The 11,511-nt window shown below is 52.0% G+C and overlaps 1 protein-coding gene and 1 long non-coding RNA gene across 4 annotated transcripts in view; one reads left to right on the forward strand and one right to left on the reverse strand.

Annotated features, from left to right (window-relative positions):
- A4GALT (alpha 1,4-galactosyltransferase (P blood group)) overlaps window positions 1-10,028 on the reverse strand; it is a 34,054-nt gene extending 24,026 nt beyond the window's left edge. The window contains exons 1-3 of one of the 3 annotated variants that reach the window (XR_004263802.1): window positions 9,089-10,028; window positions 4,932-5,003; window positions 4,186-4,240 (exon numbers count right to left, since the gene is read on the reverse strand). The gene's annotated coding sequence lies outside the window, so the exon portion shown is untranslated. Of the gene's footprint in view, window positions 1-4,185; window positions 4,241-4,543; window positions 5,004-9,088 lie in introns of those variants that run through there. The other 2 variants (XR_004263801.1, XM_032261363.1) reach the window with 2 other exon arrangements.
- On the forward strand, window positions 4,515-5,568 carry LOC116538846. Its single transcript, XR_004263803.1, has 2 exons — window positions 4,515-4,618; window positions 5,001-5,568. It is a non-coding gene; the product is annotated as an uncharacterized LOC116538846 (long non-coding RNA).
- Window positions 10,029-11,511: the final 1,483 nt, after the last annotated feature.

An 11,511-nucleotide genomic window follows, 5' to 3' on the forward strand; every position in this document is an offset into this window, starting at 1 on the left:
AAAAAAAAAAAAAAAAAAGAAGAAGAAGAAGAAAGTCAAAACAGAAGTGACAACCTGGGACCTCCTAAATGCAGCTCACATCACATAAGTCAAATTTTTCTAATATATAAAGAGCTCCCAGAAATCAAGAAGAAGATCAACATCCCAAAAGATAATGGGCCAAAAACAATTCACACACATACAGACTATGACCTCTAAACAAGTAACCAAGAGCAAGGATCTTTTTATAAGTAAGAGAAATGCAAATTGACATGCTCAGATAGCATCTCTCATTTATCTGATTAGCAAAAATCCAAAACACTTAACAGACACATTCTTTTGGCAAGGCTGTGAGCAAGCAGGCAACCGTTCATACACTGCCAGTGGGCATGCAAACCGTGCTGAGAGGCTGCAGAGGGCAATTTAACAAGATCTATCAAAACTACATGGGTATGGACCCTTTCAGCATGCAATCTCACTCTGGGGCTTTTTCCTACGATGAATGACTTTGCACAAGGTCACAGATTTGTTTGCAGTTGCAAAAGATTAGAAAGAACCCAAGGTCTTTCTTGAAGAGGCTGATTAAATAAACAATGACATAATGATAGCATGGACATGGGCAAAGACCAATGCTGCTTTTACTCATTGTCACCTCCCCTGCGGCCAGCACAGACCCTACCACATAGTAAGTGCTCAATACATATTTTTTGTATTTTGTTTTTTCTTTTTTTCCACCCCCAAGTCTCGTTCTGTTGCCCAGGCTAGAATGCAGTAGCATGATCTCAGCTCACTACAACCTCTACTTCCTGGGTTCAAGAGATTGTCCTGCCTCAGCCTCTTGAATAGCTGGGACTACAGACACACATCACCATGCCAGCTAATTTTTGTATTTTTAGTTTCACCATGTTGGCTGGGCTGGTCTCAAACTCCTGACCTCAAGTGATCCACCCACCTTGGCCTTCCAAAGTGCTAGGATTACAGGCACAAGCCACCATGCCTGGCAGACTCAATATGTATTTTTTGAAGGGATCAGTAAATGATACCAGTCTTGCCCACAAAGCCAGGATCATATGTGATAGCTAATCCTGGGGAATGCCCTTTGCGAACTATAAACTCTATGCAGATGCAAGTTACAGCTGCCTCACCAACTGAAGGTACAAAAGTCACATGCCTTTAACTCTTCATGGTAAAGTACCTGACTACTTGCCAGTCCCAAGAGTGCCTTTCTTCCTTCCAGGAGGTCATCCCTCCCTCCCAGGGTCACTCTAGCTCTGCACAGGAGACTGGATCTGGCTGGGTGGGGCTGGCTTCCCAGGGGCAGAGCGAAAATTCCCAGAACCCCCGGCGGGTTTCAGAAAATACTAAGTCACCTTGAACCTGGGCTCCTACACCTTCACTCTGGATGGACACACACACACACGCACGCATGCACACACAGACACACATTTCGTGGAGATATCCTGTGGTGCCAGGCTAGCTGGATGGGGATAAGTTTTCTGGCTTGGTCACCTGCTATGCACAGAGATCCCAGAGATGCAAGTGGCAGGGAATGCTCTTCAGGGTCATCTTGCCTGGCAAACGCAATGCCCATAGAAAGGGCATCTAGAAACTTCAGCCTGAGTTATAAGAGTCCTGATTTAATTCTCTTTGAAAGAAAGTTCCCATGTTGCTTCGCTTTCACCTGTTTTACTGTCTGTTTTGTTTTGTTTTACTGTCTTAAAGATTAAAAATAACAAGTAGCAAGGCCAGGTGTGGTGGCTCATGCCTATGTAATCCCAGCACTTTGGGAGGCCGAGGCGGGTGGATCACTTGACATCAGAAATTCGAGACCAGGCTGGCCAACATGGTGAAACCCCATCTCTAGTAAAAATACAAAAATTAGGCCGGGCAAGGTAGCTCAATCCTGTAATCCCAGCACTTTGGGAGGCCGAGGTGGGTGGATCACGAGGTCAAGAGATCGAGACCATCCTGACCAACATGGTGAAACCCCGTCTCTACTAAAAATACAAAAATTAGCTGGGCATGGTGGCATGTGTCTGTAGTCCCAGCTACTCAGGAGGCTGAGGCAGGAGAATTGCCTGAACCTGAGAGGCGGAGGTTGCAGTGAGCTGAGATTGTGCCACTGCACTCCAGCCTGGTGCCTGGTGACAGAGTAAGACTCTGTCTCAAAAAAAATACAAATACAAATACAAAAATTAGCTGGGTGTGGTGGTGGATGCCTGTAATCCCAGCTACCTGGGAGGCTGAGGCAGGAGAATCCCTTGAACCCAGGAGGCAGAGGTTGCAGTGAGCTAAGATCACGCCACTGCACTCCAGCCTGGGTGACAGAGTGAGACTCTGTCTCAAACAAACAAACAAAAAGTAGCAAAAGAGAGTGCTCATCCTCCCCCGACCCCAGCATCACCAGTACTGGGTGTTCTTATAATTAACCTTCTTTGCTAACTGAATACAGCCTAAGGAGGGGCCTGTCTTCTCTCTTCTACATACATACCTGCTCTGTGGCCTTCCTCTCAATTCTGAGCCTCAATTCTTCATCTGTAAAATAAAGAGCTTAGAAAAGAGAATCTCTTAGGACCCTTCTAGACAGATCTTCCTAACCTGGTCTCTTGGCACCGCCTCTGCCCATTCCATCAGGAGCAGTCATCACTGGCCTCTCAGAGCGGCTCCTTGCCCCCTGCCCCGTCAGGTCAAGGCCAAGGGTGCAGAATATAGACAATGAAGTCAGGAGAGTGACAATTCACAGATGAGAGTTCCTGCTCAACTTGGTGCAAGAAGTCATCCCGTAAGGAAACCGGACACATCCCCAGCACTGCCCTTACTTAGCACCTCGACTGTCATCCAACAAGGGCCTGGACGCTGATGCAGTGGTGCCCTGCTCCAAGGTCAGGGAATATACACAGCAGGGAAGAGATGGATAGTCTTTGGCTTCATGGAGCTGACATTCTAGTAGGGGAAAATTAGTGAAGAAATACATCAGGTGCTGGCTGGGCGTGGTGGCTCACGCCTGTAATCCCAGCCCCTCTGGGAGGCCGAGGAACTTTAGGACACCTGAGGTCAGGAGTTCAAGACCAGCCTGGCCAACATGGCGAAACCCTATCTTTACTAAAAATACAAAAATTAATCGACGATAGACTGGATAGGGAAAATGTGGCACATATACACCATGGAATATTATGCAGCCATCAGAAACGATGAGTTTGGGTCCTTTGTAGGGACATGGATGAACCTGGAAACCATCATTCTCAGCAAACTGACAGAAGAGCAGAAGATCAAACACCGCATGTTCTCACTCATAGGCGGGTGTTGAACAATGAGAACACATGGAAGCAGGGAGGGGAGCACTACACACTGGGGTCAGTTGGGGGGAAATAGGGGAGGGAGGGTGGGGGGTGGGAAGCTGGGGAGAGATAGCAAGGGGAGAAATGCCAGATGTAGGTGATGGGGAGGAAGGCAGCAAATCACACTGCCACGTGTGTTCCTATGCAACAATTTTGCATGTTCTTCACATGTACCCCAAAATGTAAAATGCAATAAAATAAATAAATGGGAAAAAAAAAAAAAAAAAAAAATTAGCCAGGCATGGTGGCGGGCACCTATAATCCCAGCTATTCAGGAGGCTGAGGCAGGAGAATCGCTTCAGCCTGGGAGGCGGAGGTTGCAGTGAGCAGAGATCGGGCAATTGTGCTCCAGCCTGGGCAACAAGAACAAAATGCTGTCTCAAAAAACAAAACAAAACAAGAAATATATCAGGTGGTGGCTGGGCGAGGTGGCTCACGCCTGTAATCTCAGGACTTTGGGAGGCTGAGGCAGGAGGATCTTGAGTCCAAGAGTTCAATACCAGCCTAGGCAAGGTAGGGAGACCTCATCTCTACAAAAAATAACAATAAAACAACTAGCCTGGCATGGTAGTTCCGACTACTCAGGAAGCTGAGGCGGGAGGATTATGTGAGCCGGGAGACTGTAGTGGGCAACAGAGCAAAACCCTGTCTCAAAAAAAAAAAAAAAAGAGAGAGAGAGCAGGCATGGTGGCTCCCTCCTGTAATTCCAGCATTTTGGAAGGCCGAGGTAGGACCATCGCTTGAGCCCAGGAGTTTGAGACCAGCCTAGGCAACATAGCAAAATCCCGTTTCTTCAAGAAATATAAAAATTAGCACGCATGTGCTTGTAGTCACAGCTACTCGGGAGGCCGAGGTGGGAGGATGGTTTGAGCCCAGGAGACTGATTCGTCACTGCATACCAGCTTGGGCAACAGAGCAAGGTCCTGTCAAAAAAAGGAAAGAAAGGAAGAAAGTGAAAGAGAGAGAAAGAAAAGAAATAAAGAAATACATCAGGTGGGCCAGGTGTGGTGGCTCATGCCTGTAATCCCATCACTTTGGGAGGATAAGGCGGGCAGATCACAAGGTCAGGAGTTCGAGAAACCCTGTCTCTACTAAAAATACAAAATTAGTTGGGCGTAGTGGCAAATGCCTGTAATTCCAGCTACTCGGGAGGGTGGGGCAGAAGATCGCTTAAACCTGGGAGGCGGAGGTTTCAGTGAGCTGAGATCACACCACTGCCCTGCTGCCTGGGCAACCAGAGTAAAGCATCTCAAGAAAAAAAAAAAAAAGGAATAAAAGAACATGGTGGCTGAGAGGGTCTGGTAAGGTCAGGTAACAGTGTCTGGCACCTCATGTGGGCTCAGTGGATAGAGGCCCACCCCCAACTCAAGGGAAAGGAGCCAGTGATGGCCACAGACTGTTGGGGCTCTCTGGGTCCTGGGACAATGACTTTCAAACAGTGAAGGTGAAGAGAGACACTCTTCCTGTTTTGCCCTCATGTGCTGCCCACCTGGCTCCCTGTCTGCCAGCTCACACTCTGCACGGGCATGACCCCAGGAGGCTGTGGTGCTCCTGCTGGAGTAGGCTTGTGGTGGGCGAGAGTGTGGGCACAGGGGAGGGTATGTGGACACCCACCTGGAATGGAAGGGGGCTCCCCCAGTCCTGTGGCCAACTCTGTGCAGCTGGAAGCACCTGCACCCCCAGGATCTGTCCAGAGGGAAGACAAAGGCGGCAGATGGGAGAGAAAAGGACACTTTACTCAAAGAAGCGCCACTTCCTGATAACTACAAGACAGGGAGCTTCGGGGAGAAGAGCAGTCACCAGGGGCATGTGGTAGGTATGTGGCCAGCCTGCTTTGAACGGGCCCTGCCTGGACTCACCCTGAGCCACACTCTCCCCTCCCGGCGTAGTCCATCAGTGGGAGTGTTCATACTTGCTCCTTCCCAGGGAGGAAGCACCAAGGGACTGGAGCCCTCCCCTCTGCTGACTTTCCAGTTCCCTCTGGGGAGGATCAGAGCCAATTCACCAAGTGTTCCCCCAGCCCCTCCCTCTTGCCTCCTGTCCTCGCCAGTTCAAAAGGTCCCTCGGGAGCAGCATTGCATCCTCCCACCTCCTCAGCCCTCAGGGACCTCAGCCTACTAACTTATCCCTCCTTCTCCTGGGCCTGAGCGAGCTGAGCTCTCTTCTGGCCTTCCTATCAGCTCATAAATGCAGCCACCTCTCCCTCGTCAGAAAGCACACTAAGTAAAATAAAAAAATTGCTCTTCCTCTCTCTCTCTCACTTACATACACACCCCCATACACACCCACGCACACACACCCCCACAAATAAGAGCCAAATAATAAACTGGGGAATGATCTTTGTCACACAGAGACCAGACAAGGGTCAAAACCTTATTGATGAGCTCAAACCAACCAATAAGCAACACACAAAGTGCCTGGATGCCCATACTCTGACCCAGGAATTTCATTTCTAGGAAATACCAAGAAATATCTAGCTGGGTATACAAATATACAGCCATTCTAAAAGTTCATATGCACTGATGGCCAGGTTAATTACTTCCCAGGAAATAACTGGCAATGTACAAATGTATGTATAAATTCGATGTAACATTGTCTAAAAGAGCCAAATATATTTTTTAGAAGTAAAAAGAGATCCAAGAACTCAACATGATGTAGCAAAATGCAAGCATTAAAAAATATAAAAAATGTTTGAGAGATGAGGAATGCTCATGAAATTATACTAATGGAAAAATATTTTATATAGACAACATATTCAAATATGGAAAAACATATTTATTAAGTTTTATTTTTTATTAATTTTGGAGATGGAGTCGCTCTGTCACCCAGGCTGGAATGCAGAGGCACTATCTCAGCTCACTGCAACCTCTGCCTCCTAGATTCAAGCAATTATCCCGCCTCAGCCTCCCCAGTAGCTGGGATTACAGGCACCCGCCACCACGCCCGGTTAATTTTTTGTATTTTTAGGGGTGGCAGGATTTTACCATATTGGCTAGGCTGGTCTCAAACTCCTGACTTCAAGTGATCTACCCACCTCAGCCTCCCAAAGTGCTGGGATTACACGCGCGAGCCACCTTGCCCCACTGGAAAAACATGTTTTTAAAAAGTCTGGCAAAAAAAGGCAAATGTTAACAATAGTTATCTACAAGTATGCAAACAGGAATGGTTTTTCCTACTTCTTTCAGCTAATTCATTCAAACAGCATTCAGGAAGCACCTGCTAGGTGCCAGGCCTGGCACTGGGCATTGGGATCTGGACAAGACTCCTTCCCTCCAGGAGCTTCCAATCAGAAGGGAAGGATGCAGTGAGCCAACGAAAATACAGGGTGGCCGGGCACGGTGGCTCACACCTGTAATCCCAGCACTTTGGGAGGCCGAGGCAGGTGGATCACCTGAGGTCTGGAGTTCGAGACCAGCCTGGCCCACATGGCAAAACCCCATCTCTACTAAAAATACAAAAATTGGCCAGGCGCGGTGGCTCACGCCTGTAATCCTAGCACTTTGGGAGGCTGAGGTGGGTGGCTCATCTGAGGTCAGGAGTTCAAGACCAGCCTGCCCATCACGGTGAAACCCCATCTTAAAAAAAAAATACAAAAATTAGCTGGGCATGGTGGTATGTGCCTGTAATCCCAGCTACTAGCAGGGCTGAGGCAGGAGGATGGCTTGAACCTGGGAGGCGAAGATTGTGTGTCAATGCTCTACAGCCTGGGCAACAGAGTCAGACTGTCTCAAAAAAACAAAAAAAGAAAAGAAAAAAGAAGGAAAATGCAGGGTGATCAACAGCAGTTTGTGAGCACACACACCTAGGAGGTCCCCAAAGAAGCCGGAAGCTGGCGAGAGTGGGAGGAGGTGCACCCCAGAACTCAGACAGCCGGCCTGGTGGCGGAGCTATCACCTGCCACCACCTTCCGGGACCTGCATCCCAGATGAACTGCATCCTTGGAGGTCCGAACCCACTGGCGCACGGCTGGGTGGGCTTGGCAGTTGCTGGCTGGGGCAGATGTGGTAGGTCACAACCTCCTGGTATTCCACACAAGCCACCTACAGAGGTTCTCCCAACCCTGCCACACACTGGAGTCCCCGGGCCCATCACAGGAACTGGAAATTAACGGACACATTACCCTAGGCAGCTAGAGGGCTTCAATTAGTACAAGGAAACAAAACACATTTTTTAGATGGCTGTCCATTTCAAAGTTTATCCTCTAAGACTGAGCTGTCCCAGGAGACAAGCAACGACAGGCACCCAAGGCATTAGAAAAATGTTTGAAAGCAAAACTAATAACAAAATTGGGTGTAGTGGCGTGTCCCTGCAGAACCAGCCACTTGGGAAGCTGGGGTGGGAGCGTGGCTTGAGCCCAGCAGTTTGATCTGTAGTGAGCTAGGATCACACCACTGCACTCCAGCCTGGGTGACAGGGCAAGACCCTCAAAAACAAACAAAAAACTAATGACAGAGAGGAGTCCATCTCTCCTTGCCCTTTCTTTCCGTTTATGTTTTGTTTTCCTTTGATTTGGGGACCCTCTTTGGGGGGATTTCAGCTGTGGAAACCCAGTGTAGCTGGGTTTCGGGTCCTGGTGAAGGTCTGCGGCTGGAGAGGGCTGTGGGAAGTTTTCAGGGAGGCCTGGCCTATCCGTCTGCTATGGGATCCTGGGAAGGGTGGCTCTCCCATTCTTTGGGAGGAGGTGACAAAGGGGAAGTCTTTGGGCAGCTCGTAGCGGGACGCCAGACCTGGCCTGAGACATCAGGTGCTCGGGGTTATTCGCTGAATGCAGGGTAAGTGACCCCAAGAGGCCTTCGCGGAACAGCCAATCGCTCTGCGTTGGGGAAGAGAGGAAGCCGCAGAGAGGGTGTCTTGACGGAAAGCAGGGTGGGTGCAGGGGAGACGGCGCTTTAACCCTCTCAAGGCCAGAGGCTCAGCCGAGGCTATCCAGGAGGTGGGAACTTGTCCCCCCAGATGACAGATTATGAAACCGAGGGAAGGGGACTCGCCCCGGCAGTGAAGCGGGATGGACGCCAGGACCAGGTGCCCCAGCAGAGCCGCTCCCAAGCCCAGCTGCGCTCCCGCTCAGCCCTCAACCTTTCCCAGCTGGAGAGGAGGGAGGGGCGCCTGCGGATCCCAGGCGGGCGCGGAGGCCGGGCGACTCCCACCGGCTCGCCCCCGCGTCCAGCTCTCCAGCTCGTACCGAGGCCGTTTTCCGCACCGGGAGGGCCCTTCCCGCTTCTGTGCAGGTTCAAATCCTTGCCCTCCCTAAGGCCGGCGCCAACGCCTCCAGCCCGGCAGAGCCCCCTCCAGCCGGCCGCTACCCATCGCCGTCCCCAGTCGCATCCACTCCCGGGCGAGCACCGCCGGGCGCCCCCCCTCCGAAGGAGGAGCGCGACTCGTCCAAGGTCGCGGGGCAGAGCTTGCCTGGGAGCCGGCTTCTCCCCGACGCCCCCTCTCCAGCCCCGGGACCCGGCCGGGCGGGGCTGCCCTCGAGGGATCCCGGGCCGGGCGCGTAATGCCTGCGAGGCCCGGGGCTGCGGGTCCAGCCGCCGCGCTCCACTTCGGGGCGCAGTTGGGGTGGAGGCAGCGGCCGGTACCGCAGCGCGGGGATCGTGCGCGCACAAATGTCGCCTCCAGAACAGGTGGCCCGGGCTGGGGTCGCTGCCCAGCCCCTCTGCCCGTCGCGCCCCCCGCAGCCCCTGCCCTCCCGAGGCGCCCCCTCCCCACGGGGAGCCGCGGAACCCGCCTGGAGCCCCAGCCTGCTGCACCCTCGGCGCGGCCCCGCGTACCTCTAGCTCCTGCGGCGGCCGGCAATGGACAGCTGGGGCCCGGGCGTGCTGCGCGGCGGCCGGAGGGCAGGGCCGGGAGCCCGGCGGGTGGCAGCACCGCCCCTCCGGCCCGGGGCGTGGTCAGCACCGCCCCGCCCCGCCTGGCCCGTACTGCCCCGCGGGTCCCGCTCCCCGGCGCCCCTGCTGGGTCCCCGCACCCTGCCGGCGCGCCCTCGCTGTTCCCCGGGCGGGTGAGGACTGTCCCTGGCCCAGGGGCCAACAGGTAGGCAGCGCTCCCCGGCCTCCCCGCTGCCGGTATTACGGGTTACAAGCCCGTTTTCCCCACTGAACTCATGAGAAAACGGAGGTTCAGAGAGTTGTTAGCTCGATGTCCTGCAGTGGGGAAAGGACGGTGTCACCCGCTGGGACCGGGGTCGGCCGGCTCCCACCGCCCCCTGCCGGGACCGTGCTAAGGGCGTTGCCTGCATCATCCCAGTGTTTACGGAATTCCAGTTATTTGCTGTGTCCTTAACGCCGCCCCGTCCTTTCCCTACTCCTCCTCCTTGCTCTCACCTCGCCCATCTTCTCACTCAGTTACTGACCCGGTGCTCAAGCCACTGAGAAAAAGGAACCTCTATCCTAGCCCTGAGAAAGAGCCTGGCACTCAATGGGTACCCAATAAATACGCTTCGATTGAAGAAATCAGTAGAAATTCCCACCAGCTCCCCCACGCACCTGCTGAGGTAGCACCCACACTCCCGTCCCTCTTGGGACCAGGCTGAACCCGTCCAGCTTCTAGCCACGACCACCCTCTCCACAAGATCCCGACCCTTCAAGCCAACACTGATCCCGAAACTCTGCCCTCTCTCCGCCCTCCCTGGGTCATTTCCATCACAGGCTGTTGTTACTTCTCCCAGCTTAAAACTAAAACAAGAGGTGGGGCAAGCACTCACTCCTGTAATCGCAGCACTTTGGGAGGCCAAGGCAAGCGGATCAACTGGGGCCAGGAGTTCAAGACCAGCCTGGCTAACAAGGTGAAACCCGGTCTCTACAAAAATTAGCCCGACGTGCTCACTTGAACCCAGGAGGCAGAGGTTGCAGTGAGCCTAGATCATGCCACTGCATTCCAGCCTGGGTAACAAAAGCCAGACTCCATCTCAAAAAAAAAAAAAAAAGGAATGAATGAATATGGACCCTTTCTCCATTGGTAATAGTCTTTTTTTTTTTTTTTTTTTTTTTTTTGAGACGGAGACTCACTCTGTAACCCAGGCTGGAGTGCAGTAGCACAATCTCGGCTCACCGCAACCTCCATCTCCTGGTTTCAAGAGATTCTCCTGCCTCAGCCTCCCAAGTAGCTGGGATTACAGGCACACACCACCATGCCCAGCTGATTTTTGTATTTTTCGTAGAGACAGGGTTTCACCATGTTGGCCAGACTGGTTACACACACAGAAGAACTGAGTCAGGGCATCAGTGGAGCCATGTCCAGCTGGGCCTGATCTGGTGATCTCCCTGCTTCCACCCCCACCTGGGCTTTCCTGTTATATGGTTTGGTTTAACCAGACAAACTGGATTCTTTCTTTCGCTTTTTTTCCTGAGACAGAGTCTTGCTCTGTCGCCCAGACTGGAGTGCAGTAGCACGATCTCGGCTCACTGTAAACTCCACCTCCTGGTTTCAAAAGATTACCGAGCCTCAGTCTCCCTACTAGCTTGGACTAAAGGTGTGCACCACCACACCCAGCTAGTTTTTGTATTTTTAGTAGAGACGGCTTCACCCTGTCTCCAACTCGGGACCTCAGGTGATCCGCCCACCTTGGCCTCCCAAAGTGTGGGGATTACACACCCAGCCTCTTGCCCTTGTAGAAGGAAGAATTCTGATGGATGCACCCTTATGGCTACTAGCACTTTCCACCCCACCCATGAGCAAGCTTGAGCCTTTCCCATCCCAAGAAAAGAACAAGAAAACAAAAGCAAAGCAGACTCCTCCCTCCACCCTGTGACCGCAGCTCTCCCCACCTGTCAGCCAGATTTCTCAAAAGAATCACTTCCACCCGATGTTCATGTGGGGACCCTTCCTTACCTGCCTTCTTCATCCTTTCTCCTCTGCTTCCTGTCCCCTGCTGAGCCAGCCACTGTCACAGCAGTTGCCCTGTCAATATGGAATTAACAATAACAATGTTATTAATGTTTGTTAACAAAACCGCAGCCTGAAGAAATTTACTGAAAATTACTGACAATTTATGACCTTAAAAGTAAAAGAGGTATTTCCGGTTTTGTGTGTATGTGTGTGACTGATTCTCGCTCTGTCGCCCAGGCTGGAGTGCAGTGGTGTGCTCTTGGCTCACTGCAACCTCTGCCTCCTGGGTTCAAGGGATTCTCCTGCCTCAGCATCCTGAGTAGCTTTTTGTATTCTTTTTTTTTTTTTTTTTTTTGAGACGGAGTCT

The sequence above is a fragment of the Sapajus apella genome, unplaced genomic scaffold, assembly GCF_009761245.1.
Source record: "Sapajus apella isolate SASKATOON/1434 unplaced genomic scaffold, GSC_monkey_1.0 scaffold123, whole genome shotgun sequence".
NCBI classification, from domain to species: Eukaryota; Metazoa; Chordata; class Mammalia; order Primates; family Cebidae; genus Sapajus; species Sapajus apella.